The sequence below is a fragment of the Narcine bancroftii genome, chromosome 4 (assembly GCF_036971445.1).
Source record: "Narcine bancroftii isolate sNarBan1 chromosome 4, sNarBan1.hap1, whole genome shotgun sequence".
NCBI lineage: Eukaryota > Metazoa > Chordata > Chondrichthyes > Torpediniformes > Narcinidae > Narcine > Narcine bancroftii.
Genome location: NC_091472.1, coordinates 45,540,199 through 45,557,790, shown reverse-complemented (window position 1 = coordinate 45,557,790; position 17,592 = coordinate 45,540,199).

The window sequence follows — 17,592 nt, the reverse complement described above, 5'->3', positions numbered from 1 at the left end:
GCAGTTTGGCATGCAGAGTTTTGCCGCCAGCCTTCCAGACCTCTGGGGGGATTCCATCCATACCTGCTGCTTTGCCACTTTTCAGTTGTTCGATTGCCTTATATGTCTCATCCAGGGTGAGAACCTCATCCAGCTCTAGCCTTAGGGGCTGTTGAGGGAGCTGGAGCAGGGCGGAATCTTGGACTGAGCGGTTGGCACTGAAAAGAGATTGGAAGTGTTCTGACCATCGGTTGAGGATGGAGATCTTGTCGCTGAGGAGGACTTTGCCGTCTGAGCTGCGCAGTGGGCTTTGGACTTGGGGTGAGGGGCCGTACACAGCCTTTAGAGCCTCGTAGAAACCCCTGAAGTCGCCAATGTCCGCGCTGAGCTGGGTTCGTTTGGCGAGGCTAGTCCACCACTCATTTTGGACCTCCCGGAGTTTGCGCTGAAGATGGCTGCATGCGTGACGGAAGGCTTGTTTCTTCTCTGGACAGGACGGCTTTGTAAGGTGAGCCTGGTGGGCAGCTCGCTTCTTTGCCAGCAGCTCCTGGATTTCCTGGCTGTTTTCGTCAAACCAGTACTTGTTTTTCCTGCAAATACGCAACAAGGAAAGATCGTATTGACAAGATTGGCACAGATAATATTGCTACACTCCTGAATAAGCAAGATCAAGGACTGTATATCGCTCTCAGTAATAGTGCAGTGCAATTCTTCATATTTTTCACTCAATGTGGTACAAGCTTTTCGTTCTCTCCTACTCTATACTTTGTCTGTCTTGCAAAGCATGTTCCTCTGTAACATTTTCCAGTTCTGATGAAAGTTCATCGACTTAAATGTTAATTTTGATTTTTTTTTCTCCATACATCATCCAGCTGACCTTTGCTGCATTCTCGCCAAAGTTTCCACATCCTTCCAGTAATATGGTAAGCAAAAGGCACACAGTACTCCAAACATAGCAAAATCAAAGTTTTATACTTCTGCACTTTCTCCAGTACCAAGATAAATGTCCATACCTCATCCTTTTCAAAGTAAACCCATCCAAAACATGTGAAATGTATGGTTGTCTTTGTAATGTTAAAAGTAACGGACCAGATTCTGCTGGTAAGAAAGAAAATATGCAGATGCTCGGGTCTAGGGCAGCTCACAAAGTCACGCAGTTTCTTTAGGAAGTAAAAAGCAGTCAATGTTTTGGGAAGGGCTCAGGCCCAACATGTCAACTTTCTTTCACTTCATCTAGATGCTGTATGACCTGCTGACTTTCTCCAGTACTTTATTGCGTATTTTACAAGATTATGTTGAAGCTGCCTTGGCAAAAGTTGTTATCTAATTTCTGACAGTTATAATTAAATCTGGGTGGGGTTCAAATTTGCTGGGATTTTGCTCTAGTTAAATATACCCAGAGATCACAGGATGAAGTAGAGTTGCCATCCTGCAAAAAACAGCAAGTTGCATTGATGCAACAACTTTCATTCAGTCCAGATTTTAAGATACTTCATAAAGAAACAAGTATTTAAAATTTAGGAAAAGTAATTAAAACCTGTCAAAGCAATAGATTTTAAAGGGCAGTCTGAGGGAGAAGTTCTGGTCCACATACTTTAGGAAGGATTTAATGAGGAGATTCATCTGAATGTTGGTTGTGGTGGAATGTTTTAGTTATTAGGAGAGATGTCTGATTTCCCCAGAGTGAAGGAGGTAAAGAGGGGACATGATTCAGGTATACAAAATTATGAGATGTATAGAACTATAGAACCATTAAATGCTACAGGCTATTTGGCCCTTTTAGTCTGTGCTGATCATCATTCAGCTAGTCCCATTGACCTGCTCCCATTCCATAAAACTTCAGACCTCCCCCATCCATGTATTTATCCATTTTATTCTTAAGACTTAAGGTCGAGCCCACATTCAGATGGCAGCTCATTCCACCCTCCCATCACTCACTGGAGGAAGAACTTTCCCCTAATGTTCCCTCTAAACCTTTCCCCTTTCATCTTAAAACAATGACCTCTTGTATGTATCTCCCCCAATCTAAGTGCAAAAGCCTACTCACATCCAGTCTGTCTATACCTCTCATAATCTTGTAAACCTCTATCAAATCTCTCCTCATTCTTCTTCGCTCCAAGGAATAATGTCCTAACCTGTTTAATCTTTCCTTGTAACTCAACTCCTGAAGACCCGGCAACATCCTACTAAATATTCTTTGCACTTTTTCAATCTTATTGATATCATTCCTGTAGTTAGGTGACCAAAGCGGCACACAACATTCCAAATTTGACCTCACCAACTTCAACATTACATCCTAACTCCTATACTCAATACTTTGACTATAAAGGCTAAGATGCCAAAAGCTTTCTTTAAAACCCTGTCCACTTACGATGCCACCTTTAGGGAATTGTGTATCTGTATTCCTCAGTGCCCTACCATAAACTGTGTATGTCCTAATTTGGATTGCCCTTCCAAAGTGCAGCACCTCACACTTGTTTGTATTAAACTCCATCTGTGATTTTTTGCCCCAATTTCCCAGTTGATCCAGATACCTCTGCAAGTTTCCACTTCACCTCTTTCCTTTGCATCATCAGTAAACTTTCTGATTCATTTTACCACAATATCATCCAGATAATTGTTATAGACAACAAACAACATGGTCCCAACACAGATCACAGAGGCACACCGCTAGACACAGGCCTCTAGTCTGAGAAGCAATTGTCCACTACCACTCTCTCTTTCTCCCACACAGCCAATTATGAATCCAGTTTACAATCTCTCCATGGATACCTAGTGTCATAACCTTCTGAACTAACCTCCCTTGTGAGACCTTGTCGAAAGCTTTACTAAAGTCCATGTAGACAACATCCACAGCTGTTCCTTCATCTACCTTCTTGGCAACCTCCTCGAAAAACTCTACAAGATTTGTTAAACACGACCTACCACACACAAAGCCATGCTGACTGTTCTTAATCATCACTCAGCTGTCCAAATACTTATCCTATCTCTTAGAACACATTCCAATAATTTGCCTGCTATTGATGTCAGGCTTCCTGGCCTATAATTACCTATAATAGTTTATTTTTGGAGCCTTTTTTAAACTATGGGATAATATGAGCTACCTTCCAATCCTTTGGCACCTCACCCATGGCTAAGGATATTTTGAATATGTCTTCCAGATCCCCTGCAATTTCTATACTAGTCTCCCTCAAGGTCCGAGGGAATATCATATCCAGCCTGGGGGATTTATCTACCTCTGTTCACTGTAAGGCAGCAAGCACCTCTTCCTCCTTAATCTTCATCTGTTCCATGACACTTCTGTTTGTTTCCCTTCCTTCCTTATTCACTATGCCAGTTTCCTGAGCAAAAAAACAACCTAATTATATGAGGCCCTATCCTGATCCTCTAGGGTGCCTATTTCATCCCTTACTATCTTTTTACTCTTAATGTACTTGTAGAAACACTTCAAGTTTACCTTCACATTATTTGCCAAAGCAACCTCATGTCTTCCTTTTGCCTTCTTGATTTCCTTAAGTATTTTCTTGCATTGTCTGTACTCTTCAAGTACCTCATTAGTTCCTTGTTGCCTACAGTTGCTTTACACCTCCCTCTTCATCTTAACTTGATCACCAATATCCCTTGAAAACCAGGGTTCCTTCTGCTTGTTAACTTTGTCTTTAAACCTAGCAGGAAAATGCAAACTTTACACTCATATAATTTTGCCTTTAAAGTCCATCCACTGACATAACACACCCTTGCCAAAAAACAACATATCCCAATCCACTCTTCCCAGATCCTTTTTCATTTCCACAAAATTTGCCTTCCTTCAATTTAGAATCCTAATATGAGGACCAGACTTATCCTTTTCCATGATTAACTTAAAGCTAATGACATTATGGTCACTGGACCCAAAATGTTCACCTACACATACATCTGTCATCTGACCTGTCTTGTTCCCCAATAGGAGATCAAGTACAGCAACCTCTCTAGTTGGTATCTCTATATATTGATTTAGAAAACTTTCCATAGTACATTTCTCATACTCCAAGCCATCCAGCTCTTTCACAGTATGGGAGACCCAGTCAATATTTGTAAAGTTAAAATCTCTTCTTGTCACATCTTTATACTTCTTACATCGGTCCGTTATCTCTCTATAGATTTGCTCCTCCAATTCTCTCTTACTATTGGGTGATCTATAATACAACCCTATCAGTGTGGTCACACCTTTCCCGTTCCTCAATTCCGTCTATTTGGCCTCTAGACAAGCCCCCCAGGCTGTCCTAACATTGCACAGCTGAGATATTTTCCCTGACTAGCAATGCCACTCCTCCCCCTTTCATTCCTCCCCTTCCATCACCTCTGAAGCAACAGAACCCTGGAACATTAAATTGCCAGTCCTGCCCCTCCTGCAACCAAGTCTCACTAATAGCAAAAATGTCATAATCCCACATGTCATTCCATGTCCTAAACTCATCAATCTTTCTAACAATACTCCTTGCATTAAAATAAATACACCTGAGAAAATGTTTACCATATACAAACCTTTGATTTCTGTCTATATATGCAGTCCTTCCATGACCTTTATTCTCCTTCTTCTCACAAACTGTTCCAACATTCTGGTTCCCATCTCCTTGCAAATCTAGTTTCAACCCTTTGGGACAAGACTAACAAACCTACCCGCAAGGATATTAATCCCCTTCCAGTCCAGATGCAATCTGTCCCATCGGGACAGATGGCACCTTCCCTAGAAGAGAGCCCAGTGATCTAGAAACCTACCACCATATCCTCAGCCATATGTTAAGCTGCCTTTCCCTCCTATTTGTAAACTCTCCAGCATGTGGCACAGGAAACAATCCTGAGATCATTACCCTGGAGGTTCTCTTCTTCAACCTGGCACATAACTCCCTGAACTCTCCTTGCAGGACCTCCTCATCCTTCCTACATATGTCATTGGTCCCAACATGGACCACAGCATCTGGCTGATCACCCTCCCACCTAAGAATGTTGTGAACTCTATCTGAGATATCCTGGAACCTGGCACAGTGCCTCTCATCTGTCTTCCTAACTATGGAATCTCCTATCTCTACAGCTCACCTCTTTATCCCCCTTCCTTTCTTAGCCACAGCACCAGACTCCGTGCCAGAGACTTGATTGCTATGACTTGTACCCAGTAGGACATCCCCTCAACAGTATCCAAAATAGTATACTTGTTTTTCAGGGGGACGCCCACCTGTGGGCCTTGCTCTGCCTGCCTGTTCCCTCTCCCTCTCATAACTGTAACCCATCTATCCTCTTCCTGTCTACTATTTGTAATAATGTCCCTGTAACTCCTATCTATCACACCTTCTAACTCCCGAATGCTCCGGATTTTATCCAACTCCTGCTCCAAGGCCTTAATGCGGCTTGTCAGAAGCATCAGCTGAATGCACTTCTCATGTGTGTAGTCATCAGGGAAACTACCAAGTTCCCTAACAATCCACATCCTACAAGAAGAGCATTCCCTGGGCTCCATACCCACACTCTCCCTATCTAACCCTTTCTCACTATCCCTCTTTCTCTATCCCACTCTCTCTATCTCACTCTCTATCGCCACAACACTAACACTCTCTGCCTATTATGCTGGTGGTGTGGGTCCTAGGGGAGGTGAAAAACCAAAGAAAAAAACCTGCAGCCAATTTCAGGAAAAAACTTTGGAAAATTTTGAGCATTGCCAGCAATACTATTTCTAATATTATATAATAATTTAGACCAATAACCAATGATAAAAATAAAATAACATTGATCCTCCCTTCGCAGCTTCTCCCTCTGTGTCTCACCACCCTGGACTTCTCTCTGCAACTGTCGCTGCTCCAACCAGGCTTCATCGGGCTTGGGCTCCGCGCCACTGCTCGCTGGGCCTCACCGGGCCTGGAATCTTTGTTTGGCCTCTTCAGCCAGGTATCTCACGAATCCTCTTACTCTTACTCCTTCTCCTGTGGACGGACCTCTCTCCTTCTTTGAGATCACCTCTGCTCACTCCTCCCACTCTCCGTACACAATCACTCAACTCGTCGACATTCCTGCCTCAACTCGCCAGAACTCCCCAGAATAGACTTCAGGAAACATTTCTAATTAAAACTAAAGGTCATAAATTTCAGGTAAAGGATAAGTGATTTGGAGGTGAACCAATGAAGATCTTTTTCACCCAGAGAGTGGAGAGTGCTTAGAACACACTACCTGAGAGAATGGTGGAAGCAAAGTTGATGACAGCATCAAAGAAGTGTTTAGAACTCTAGATAGGGAAGGATATAGATCATGTGTTGGATGGTGGAATTAATATTATGTGTGTGTGCTGGTTAGCATTGGCATGGTGGGCCAAATGGCCTTTCCTTCCTATGTAAGTATAATTATGAGAATGGAGAAGTAGAGATGAGGGTGTGATTAGGAATAAATTTGAGAGCATTGGGTCCAGGCAGCCTAACTACCACTGTTAATACTGCAATAGTGTAATTAGGGATAGAAAAGAGGCCATAGCGATCAGGATAATGGGGTGGGGGGGGGGAGAGAGGCCACAGAAGAGATTGAAATAATAATTAGAATTTCACACAAAGAACATGGGAACATAAAATATAGAAGCAATATATAGTGCACTACCAGTAACCATAAAGACTAGGCTGAGGGAATGATAGGCTTTCATGTATAGAAGAATCTTGCTGGACTGGATCCAGGTATAGGAATGGCAGGAAGGGAGAGGTGGCTCGACCTTTATGGCCTAGGACCAGGGGGAGGAGTCATAGGGCATGAGTCATCAGTGGGCAGGCCAGCTCCATATATACCGTAGTCAATCATAACTATATACAATGGAGCAAACATATCACCACACAATAGTACACTGTTCTGCTGTACTATTCAATAACATTAAAATGGTGGCTAATCCTTTATCTCAGTGCTAATTCCATTATTTCCCAGCATCCTTCAACAAAAACCAGAAAGTGGCTGGACTGGGGAAAAGTGTAGGTCAGTGAACATGCTGAATGAACAAGATTTAGTGTAAATTGGATTGCAGAGCACAGAATTTTGGATGAACATGTATTTTGATAGTAGAACAAGGGAGGTCATACAGGTGTGTTTTAGTCACACTTCTTATCCAACTAGATAACCCATGGGAGTTTCAGGTCTGGTATTGAGCAGGTTAATCTTTGTCCGCTATTGAGTAGATTAACCTTGTCTAGGCAAATGAAAGGGCACTCCCAATGACTTAAATGTTTTCTAGCTGGTGGATAAAAATGATCAGCCAGGGTTTTCTATCTTGATTACCATCCAGTGACTCTTGCTGCTACAGCTTAGGAATTAGGTAAGAACAAGAATGGGTTTGAATAGATGGCTCACTCAAGTTAACATTCAGTTTTTGGGCTGGTACATAAAGAGACTTCACTCAAATACAGGAGAAACATAATCCAGTGCAAGAGGGTATAAAGCACAAAGTTGTAAACTTGTAAGATTAACAAAATTGTATCTGCATCACTTATGTCATTCGTCCCAGCTCAGTGCAGCTGAAAATGCAAAGGGAGCAGCTGCCATGTGGCTGGCAATATTTCAACAGTGACCAGTGGCTTGTTTTACAAGTGTGAATTGACTATAAAGAGCCATGATTGACAAGTATTCCAGGTGCCAGTGCATCTCAAAGTTTTTTTTTCTCTGGTTAAAAACCTAAATCCAGTAAGGCACCAAGCTGGAATGATCGGCACAGACGTTAATCTTGCTTGTGAGCTGGATATTGTTCCAATATTTACAATGTAATGCTGAAGGGATTTTGGATGTGAGAACCATTGTGCATAATTATGTTTGTGAAATCAGAGAGGAGGAACCTTCTCAAATTACTGTCCTCTATTTTCAGCTGTCCAGTTTAAGTGATATAGGAGCATCTCATTACGCTCAGATTTTTCGAGGACGTGTGTCTTCAAGGTCATTAACCTTCACAGGAAGCAAGTTAAAAAGCATTGTCAGCACTGTAGAATATTGGAAGTCACCACAATGTAGAAATGAGAACAAGGCTTAAAATGTTCAGGGCACCAGAACACAGAGTGCATGACAGTCCTAAAGCAGCAGTGATACTGAAAGCCCATGCATTATCGAATCAGGGGTCCCCATACTTTTTAGACCATCGACCCCTTCATGGAAACCTTGATCCTTCATAGTTCCCCAGGCATGTAAATAAATAAATAAATAGATGGATAGATACATAAATAAATAAGCAGATCATTAAGTAGACATGCACTTTCCATATGCATTAGTGAGGGAAACTGCATACCATGTGCATGGTGTCTGGGACACCCAGTAACAACCTAAACTTTGTTACAGCACCCAGTCGCTAAGTAACAAATTTGTAAACTATGTAAGCAAGTGATTATAATAATAGTAAAAAAAAATTCTTCTGGCTGGGAAGATGCCAAATGGAGCGGGGTCCAAGTCTTCAGCATTGGTGATGGCAATTCCATTTTCGACATTGGGTGCGGTGCCATCCCCATCAAAGAAGTCACCTCAGGGTCCTGAGAGGAGTGGGTAATCTTGAGCTCATGGCAGGTGCGGGGATGTCGGGCTCCCAGCTGGAGCGGGGACCTCAGGCACCTGGCAGGAGCAGGGATGTCAGGTTCCCAACAGGAGCGGGGAACTTGGGCTCCACAATTCTTTCGACCCCAAGGTTCAATTGAACCCCCAGCATTTATCGACCTCCTTTCAACCCCTTGGGATTTTTTGACCCCCCCTGGATAGTCCCATCAACTCCTATGAGTCGATAACAATCACTTTGATGATGTAAAATTTAGTTTGAAAGTCTATAACTGTCGAGGATCAGCAAGTCTTCTTAGGCTATCGCTGTGCTGGTTTGGTCATCTCTAACACATCATTGGGAACTTCAAATGTATCTTATAACATACAGAATCTCTGTCTGCAGATCAGGAACCAAAGAGACTGGGTTTTTGTTGACTTTGCTGGGAGTTACTACTCCATCTGTTCCCATAAGGATATACCATACCATCAGTCCAAGAAACTTGAGGACCACTGTCTTTAAGAATTTTAATTGGCAAAATATCAAAAGTTGAAGAGAAAACCATGGCTCTAGCCATGCATGGCAACATGAAAAACAATAGAACGATTCCCTTACTAACTCTGAATGTTCATTTTCATTTGCAATCCGATTAACTGGGTGCTCTTTTTTAACTACTTTTTAAAAATTCTTCGCTCTTAATATGTTAACCAGTTTGTTTGTTTTTCTACATTCAAAGAAAAAGTCAACGTATATTTCAAACCCATCTTACATCTTGGCCTATTTTTAATTCTCTGCCTAACTTTCAAGGAGTTTAATCAAAGAGTCCCAGAGGTCTTTCAAAAGCACTCATGCTATAGGATTTTCAGCATTGAGTCTCTCTATACTGTCAGTGACTCCTCCTTGTTAGTGTTTCGTTAGAGTGGTTTTCCATGGTTACTTCATGATGATTACTTTTGTGGTCCTTTTCTCACCAGCAGTCTTAGACATAACCTACAATTAAAGTTCTATGACTAAAATTATAGTCCGATAATCTGACTCATAATTACCTGCAATTTAGCCAATAATAATGGTAGAGTGATTCGTTTTGTAGCCAGCTCTTCATTATTATAGTGGGGTTGATTTGCAGTGCTCTCATCAATTCCTTACTAACAATGTAGGGTGAATCTAATTGGCTGAATACTGGATTCTGTGACAATGGGGATCCCAAGATTAAATCCAGGGGAATCATCAGTTGACCATTTCTTGCTGACGTGATTGTGAAAGCTTCTGCCTTTAGCAATTATATTTTGCATCTCACCATTATTGAAAATGGGGAGAGTTTAGGATGTGAATCTTCCCACGAAAAGTTTAATTTTTCTAATGCCATTCATATGTGACAAGACTGCAGAATTTTAATTTGATACGGAAATTGTGGGATAGTTTAAATTTGCCTGTTCCATGCTGTTCAGGTATTGTAGCCTTATCAGATTGTCACCTTATTTTTTTTGTTGTGCCTCATGTTTTTTCTGACATGCCCTTCTGTACTTCTCAAAGTTCAACGTTCAGATTTATTGTCAGAGTAGATACATGACATCACTTACAACCCTAAGATTCTTTTTACTGTGGGCGAGGCAGAATTACCACTTATTGGAAGTGTAAAAGAACTGTATTCAAGATACATATACAAAAGTGAGAAATGTAAACAAGAAGGACGTGCAAAAAAATAATGTGCAAAGTGCGAGTCCTTAAATGAGTCCCGGATTGAGTTTGTTGTTGAGGGGTCTGATGGTGGAGGGATAGCAACTGCCTGAACCTGGTGGCATGATGACTTCATGATGATTAGTTTTGTGATCCTGTTCTCACCAGTAGCTATACCTCTTTCCTGATGGCAGCAGCGAAAACAGACCATCTCCTGCGTGATGTGGATCCTTGATGTAAAAACACAAAATGCTGGAGAAGCTCAGCAGGTCAAACAGTGTCCTTTATGTAGCAAAGGTAAAGATACAAATTGGGCACTCTCAGTTGCCCCAATAATTGCAATGACAAAGACTTGAGGGAAACGATAGGCTTTATTGCACAAAAGTCTTGAGCTGGCCCGAATCCAAACTAGGGATGTGCAGGGAAGGGAAAGGTGGCCCGACCTTTATGGCCTGGGTCCCGGGGGAGGAGTTCAGGTAAGAGTGTCATCAGGGGATGGGCCAACCCAAGCCAATTAGCATATACAATCCATGCCATTACATTACATAACTGACGTTTCAGGCTTGAGCTTTTCACCAAGGTATGAGAAAATGCCGGCTGGCATAAGAACAGAAGAGTGGGGGTGCGTGGGGGGAAAGGGGGTGGCAAAGGCATAAGATGATAGGTGGAGAAAGGAAGGAGGAGGCAGCCACGATAAGGGGAAGGAAGGATGGCTGGGTGGTTGGAAGAACAAGAAAGATAGGAAAGGGGGAAGGGGAAAAAGAAGGTGAGCAAGTTTAGTGGAAAGCAGTAAAGTCATGTTAATGCCATCTGGTTGGAGAGTGCCCAGATGGAAAATGAGGTGTTGTAACTCCAATTGCAGGCAGTCTTGGTGGGACAGTACACAAGTCCATGGACAGACATGTGAGTGTGGGAGTGTGACTCGAAACTGAAATGGTTGGCTACTGGGAGTTTGTTGTGGTTGTGAATGGAGAGGAGGTGCTCAGCGAAGTGATCTGCCAGTCTATAACTGTTCTCTCCAATGTAGAGAACACCACAAAGGGAGCACCGGATGCAATAAATAAGTCTTGTGGACGTACAAGCAAAGTGTTGCTTCATTTGAAAGGCCTGTTTGGGGCCCAGGACCTTGCTGAGGGAGGAGGTGTGGGCACAAGTGTTGCACCTTCTGCGGGCAAAGGGGAATGTTCTGGGGTGTGATGGGTGGGGAGGGATGAGTGCACAAGGGAATTGTAGAGGGTGTGGTCCCTGTGAAAGGCCGAGAGTGGAGTAGAAGTAAAAATGTGTCTGATGGTGCAAACCTGTAGTAAGTGCCGGAAATTCTGATGGAAAATGTGTTGCACATGGAGGCTAGTGGGGTGGTAGGTGAGAATGAGGGGGATTCTATGTTGCATCTGAGGGGCCAGTGCAGATGAGCGGGAAATGGAGGAGATGCAGGTGAGGGCTAAGTTGATAGTGGTGGAGGGGAAAGCACGTTTGTGAAAGAAGGCAGACATTTCGGAAGCTTTGGTTCATGATGATTCTTGATGCTCTCCGACAGCAGCGTTCCATATAGATTTTCTCAATAGAGGGGAGAGTTTTGTGTGTGATATACTGGACTGCGTCCACTAAATTTTGCAGGGCTTTCCACTCAGAGCTATCGCTGCCACCATACTAGGCAATGATGTACACTTTCCACCAAACATCTGAAGAAGGTTGCCAAGGTTTTTGATGTTATATGAAACCTTCATGAACTCCTGAGAAAGTAAAGGCGGTAACATGCTTTCTTCACAATGACATTAGTATGTTGGTTGCAGGACAGGTCCTTGAAATAGTGATCCCAGATAGTTAAATCTGCTCATCCTCTCCATCTCTGATAACCCAATTATCACTGGATTGTACACCTCTGGACTCCCCCTCCAGGTTTTAGTGACATTGAGTGTGATGTTATTGTTAGGACACCATTCAGCCTAGTTTTCAATCACCCTCCTCCAACCTTCTTTATTAAACCAGGAATTATTCCATGGCTTGTTTGTAAGTGGGAGTGTTATGCTGGACCATGACATACAGACTGGTGGTGCATATCAATATATCTGTTGGTTATGGATCTTGAAGTCCCCATTAAGTACCTCCTGAGCCTTCATTACTTTCAATACTTTTCCCAGTGTATTTCAAGAGAAAAATAGGTTCAACAGAAGAGTATAGATTCATTAGTTGAGAGACAACAGTATTCAGTAGAAGAAATCTGAAGCCATGAAAAAATAAGTTGTTATTTAAATGGAGAGAACAACATAGTGGCACAGATAGCTAACAATAGTGCCATGCTATTACAACGGGTTTGAATCCAGTGCTGTCTACAAGGAGTTTGTACGTTTCCCCTATGTCTGTGTGGGTTTTTCCGGAGTGCTCTGGTCTCCTCCCACATTCCAAAGAAGTTGGTAGATTAATTAGGTGTATCCAAGTCGCATGGGTTCGAGGACTGTAAGGGCCCTTTATTGAGCTGTATCTCTAAACTTAAATTAAAAAAAATATATATATAAAACCCTGTTGTGGTACAAATTAATCGTGGGTCCCAGTACTAAACCCACAAAAGTTAACAGGTTAGGACAGGAAGATATATTAAAGACAACTGAGATGTTGGACCAAGTTTTGTACTGTAAAGACCACTTTTTTTCCTCACACTGCTGTCACTGTGAATATTTATTATCTTTTTCTGGTTGAGAATTTAGTGTTCTCATTTTTTAAGTACCTGTTTGGTTCCAGTAAGGAAGGATTTTGGTGCATATGTACAAAGTACTTGTTTATAAGACAATAAATTCATTATTCATCATTTGCAATGGGTAAGAAACACCAAATTGATTTCTGGGATGAGAGAAAATTGAGGAGCTTGGACTTTTACTTATTTGAGAACAAGAAGTAATATTACAGGCTTCAGTGAATGACACGGGATCTCTGCGACCATCTTGTAGTTATGTGTGTCCCTTATAAATGACAAGAATTTTTTTTTTTGGAAAGTCAAGTTATTAATTGAATACAAGTTCCACTGTCGCCAAAAATGCGATTTGAATTTGACTCTCTGGATTGTTAGCCAGGCATCTGGATAACTAATCAGTAAGTTAACATCAGTGGGTATTGGTCACTCTAGTAACTTGTCTTTATGTTGCTTACATGATCAACAGCCTTGCAGATCAGTGCACAATTATCAGGTAGTTGGGTGTGACAGTTTCTTTCTGAGCATAATTTTAGATGCACTGGATGTAAGAAACTTGTGAGAAATTATACTGAGCAGGTATTTATTTCTGCTTATCTAATACTTTCCAAATTGCAATAAAATGACAATTATATTTTAGAGTAGATTATATATACTGCTGCTGTCTTGCTCAGGGCACAGGGCACGATCTTTCAGTATACTTACAAATGTGACTGTGCTGACCTTTAACCTTCTCCTCCTGTTCCCTCAGTAGCTTGTGTGCTACCTCTGCAAACAAGGTTGCACATTCCAGAAGCAACAAGGTCCTTGCAAGAGGACACTGTGATGGTAATTTTTTTTTTAGCCCATCTCTCACTGAGGTTGTAATTAATCCATCCATCAAGTAAAGGCAAAAGGGGTGCTGGTAATTTGGGGGTGGGGCAAGATTCCACCAGTTGCACAGTTGGCATTTCAGGCATGTATTATTGACATCTGAGAATTCATAGTCAGGAGACAATAAGTGTCACAAATTATTTCTGTTGCAGAGATGTTACATCTTTGCCCAATTCAATCTCAAACAACACTCGTGAATTGTTTGCAAACAGAGCAGGAAGCGTGTCAGTTCTTCAGGCCCACACCGCAGCGACTCCACAATCATGTTATCATATCAGAGGTTTGAATCTGGACCTCGAGTTGCCGGTGAATTGAACAGGGTCTGTGCAGCGGCAGAGCCTACGGGAGCGCTGGAGGCAAAGTCAGAAACTTTGTGACTCTGAGGAAACTCTTTTTTGCTTCTCTTTCTCTCTTACTGTAAGGAGTGCCAGGCAATATCAATGATGATCCTTTGTCTGCTTTATGGAATATATATCATATATGTTACATTTTTAATGTATTATTACGTGACAATAAAAAGAAACTTGAACTGTGAACCTTCAAGTATTTTACTAAAGTCATGGGTACTTTACTTGGTGAATGGTGAGTCAATGGACCAACTTAAACCAACAGGCCAAGCACAGGCAATGTTGTACAGATAGTCCCTGGCTTACGACTGTAATTGAGATCGAAGGATCGGTCGTATCTCGGAATGAAAATAAACCGGAATTCTGCCCGTGCGTGTGGAGTATTGAAATCTTTGAGCAAACTTTTTAATCAAATCTTTCTTTCATTGAAGATTTCTTTTTGGATTTGACAAACTATAACAAGGATACATGCAGGGCACATAAGAGCCAAAATGTGTGTACTTATTATTTAGCGTTCCAGGGTCCATAGGCTGGGCGCAGCCATCTTAATTCCTGTGTGCATGCGTTAGTCTTCGGTTGGCGCCTGCACAGTGGGTTCGTGTGTTGAAGTTTAATTGGCGCATGCGGGAGAGTTAAGTGCCCTGATGATATTGAATTTGCGCCCTTAACTCTCCTGCATGTGCCAACCAAACTCCAATGCATGAACACATTGCGCGTGCTCCATCCGAACTCAAATGTGTGAATGCACCACGTATGTGCAAACCAAACTCCAATACACAAACCCACTGTGCATGCAGCAATCAAAGACAAACACATGTGCAAAGGAATTAAGATGGCCACACCCAGTCTATGGACTCCGGGACGCTGAATAACAAGGAAAGTATGCACCTTGTCCCATATCTCTGTTATAGTTTATCAAATACAACATAAACCATGTAAATTTTATATGTTTTATTACATATTTTTTTTTTAAATTGGTTGTATGTGCAGATGGTGTAAGTTGAGTAGGTTGTAAGTCGGGGGTGCCTGCATCTTCAGAATATTTTGGATTGTCTTTTTTCTTGCTGTGAATTCCGCTATATTCTACTATGGAAGAGCAAATAAAAACTCTATTCTGGCACTTTCTCAGAAGTGGGCTTCATTTGTGCCTGAAAGCAGTTAACTTCCTCAAGAAATTTGCAGTTGCAAATATATTTATATTTTCTTGGAGGCTCAAGAGTACCAATTTCAAATCTCAGGAGGGATTTGATCATTTTAAAACCTGTAAGCCAATGCCATTTATAGTCCAAGCCAAGTTGAATGCATGGCTGTGCATGCAGACATTAACTTCAAGCAAAGGGATGTTTCACATTCCAGTGTTCCCCATGGGAAAACATTTTAAAAAGCAAAATCAGTGAATCACCTGTAAGCTCTGTAAAATTAATTTTCTTTATTTAATTGTCTTCAATTTTTTTCAACTTTGCACTTGGCAAATATCAAAACTTGTCAGTTAACCCAAAAGGTCTGCAGAAACTCTCTACAGATAGTTTCTACAAATCCACTAACTCCCACAGTTACCTTGACTACACCACTTCACTATATAGATTCTATTCCTTTCTCTCATTTCTTCCACTTCTGCTGCATCTGCTCTCAGAATGATTTCTTTCACTCCAGAACTTCCAAGATGTCCTCCTTCTTCCAAAAACATTGGTTCCCCTCTACTGCCATCAACTCAGCTCTTACCCACATTTCCTCTATATCCCACCTCTAGACACAACAAGGACAGGATTCCCCTTGATCTCACCTAACACCCCAACAACCTCTGCATCCAATATATTATACTCCACAATTTCTGCCACCTGCAACATTATCCCACCACCAGACCCATCTTCCCCCAATCTCCACATTCCACTTTCTTCAGGGACTGATCCTTCTGAGACATTCTCATCCATTCATCCTATCCCATGAATCACTCCCTCTGTACCTACCCTTGTGAAATTTTAAATGCTACACTTGTGCCAACATGTCCTTCCTCACCACAATTCAGGCAATCCTTCCAAGTGAAGCAACACTTCATGTGAATCTGTAGGGAGTTTCTACTGCATTCACTACTCCCATTGTGGTTTCTACTACATAGGAGAGACTAGACAAAGACCTTCTCGCTGTCCACTGCAATAACAGGGAACTCCAAGTGACTAACCAGTTTAATTTCACACATTATTCTCAGAATGACATGCCTGTGCATGGCCTAATACACTGCCAAACCGAGGCTACACGGAAATTGAGGAACAACACCTCATATTCCGTCTGGGTACTCTCCAATCAATGGCATTAACAATGACTTCTCCAGCTTCCATTGGGCCCCTTCCAATCTCTCCCTCCTTCCCTATCCTTTCCTCTAGCTCCTCACCTCCTTCCCTCCCCAATCAGGAAGCTACCTCCTCCCCCATCACCTCAGCATTTTTCTCTTCTGCCCTTCCACCCATAATTACCTTTGACCTCTGGACTGTTGGCTGGTGCTCTTACCCCTGTCCCTCTCCCCATTTCTCCACTTATCCTCCCACTTTTTTACTTTCAGGCACCTGCCTGCTTTTCAACAATACCTTGACGAATGGCTCAGGCCCAAAATGTTGGATACCCTTTGCTTCCTCTCAATGGTGTGTGACCTGCTGAGTTTCTCCATTACTTTTGTGTATTGGACATCAACATTTTTCAACCAGGATTGTTACTTCAGTCCTTTTAGATCAAAGTCATGCAAATTAAAATACAATAAAAACTGCAGCAACAAAAGCCTATGATGCACTTTTTGGAGTATTTTAGAAAGTCATAGCTCATTGTCTTTATATCTTTGAGAAATATGAAAAGATGGCATAATTTATCAATGCTCCCAGACTTGAATGGTCACAAAATGGAGTAACTCAGGGATCTGTAAGTTCACCAACATTTGGCAATCATGATTTTTGTTTCTACGCTTCATCAACTGTAAGAATTAGACATTTACACCCCAACTTTCCACTGTGATCTTTACTTATAAGATGGAACACTTTTCCCTGCATTTGTTTTATCTCATATGGCTCAATGTTCAAGATGGCCCAGTGCACAGTTTGCTGATTTTAACGTTTTCTCCAAATTCTAGCTTAGTCTAGAATTAAATCAACAGCTCATGATTTTTTTTAAATTTAGAGATACAGCATGGTAACAGGCCCTTAAGGCCATGACTCTGTTCCACCCAAATATACCAATTAATCTACAAATGCCGTACATTTTTGGAGAATGGGATGAAACCAGAGCCCTCGAAGGAAACCAACATGGTCACGGTGGAGCTTAGAAACTCCTTGCAGATAGTGTTGAATTCAAACTTGGGTGGCTGTCACTGTAAGAACCGCTATGCTTACCACACAGCCCATTTTGTGTTCCATTTCTGCACAAAGGCCAATGTTATTAGTTTTATTTTTATAGAGTGTGACTATATGTATAAATGACCCTCTCTGCAGTGTGATGTCTGAGACCATATCACCATTCCTTCACTCTCACTAGGTGAC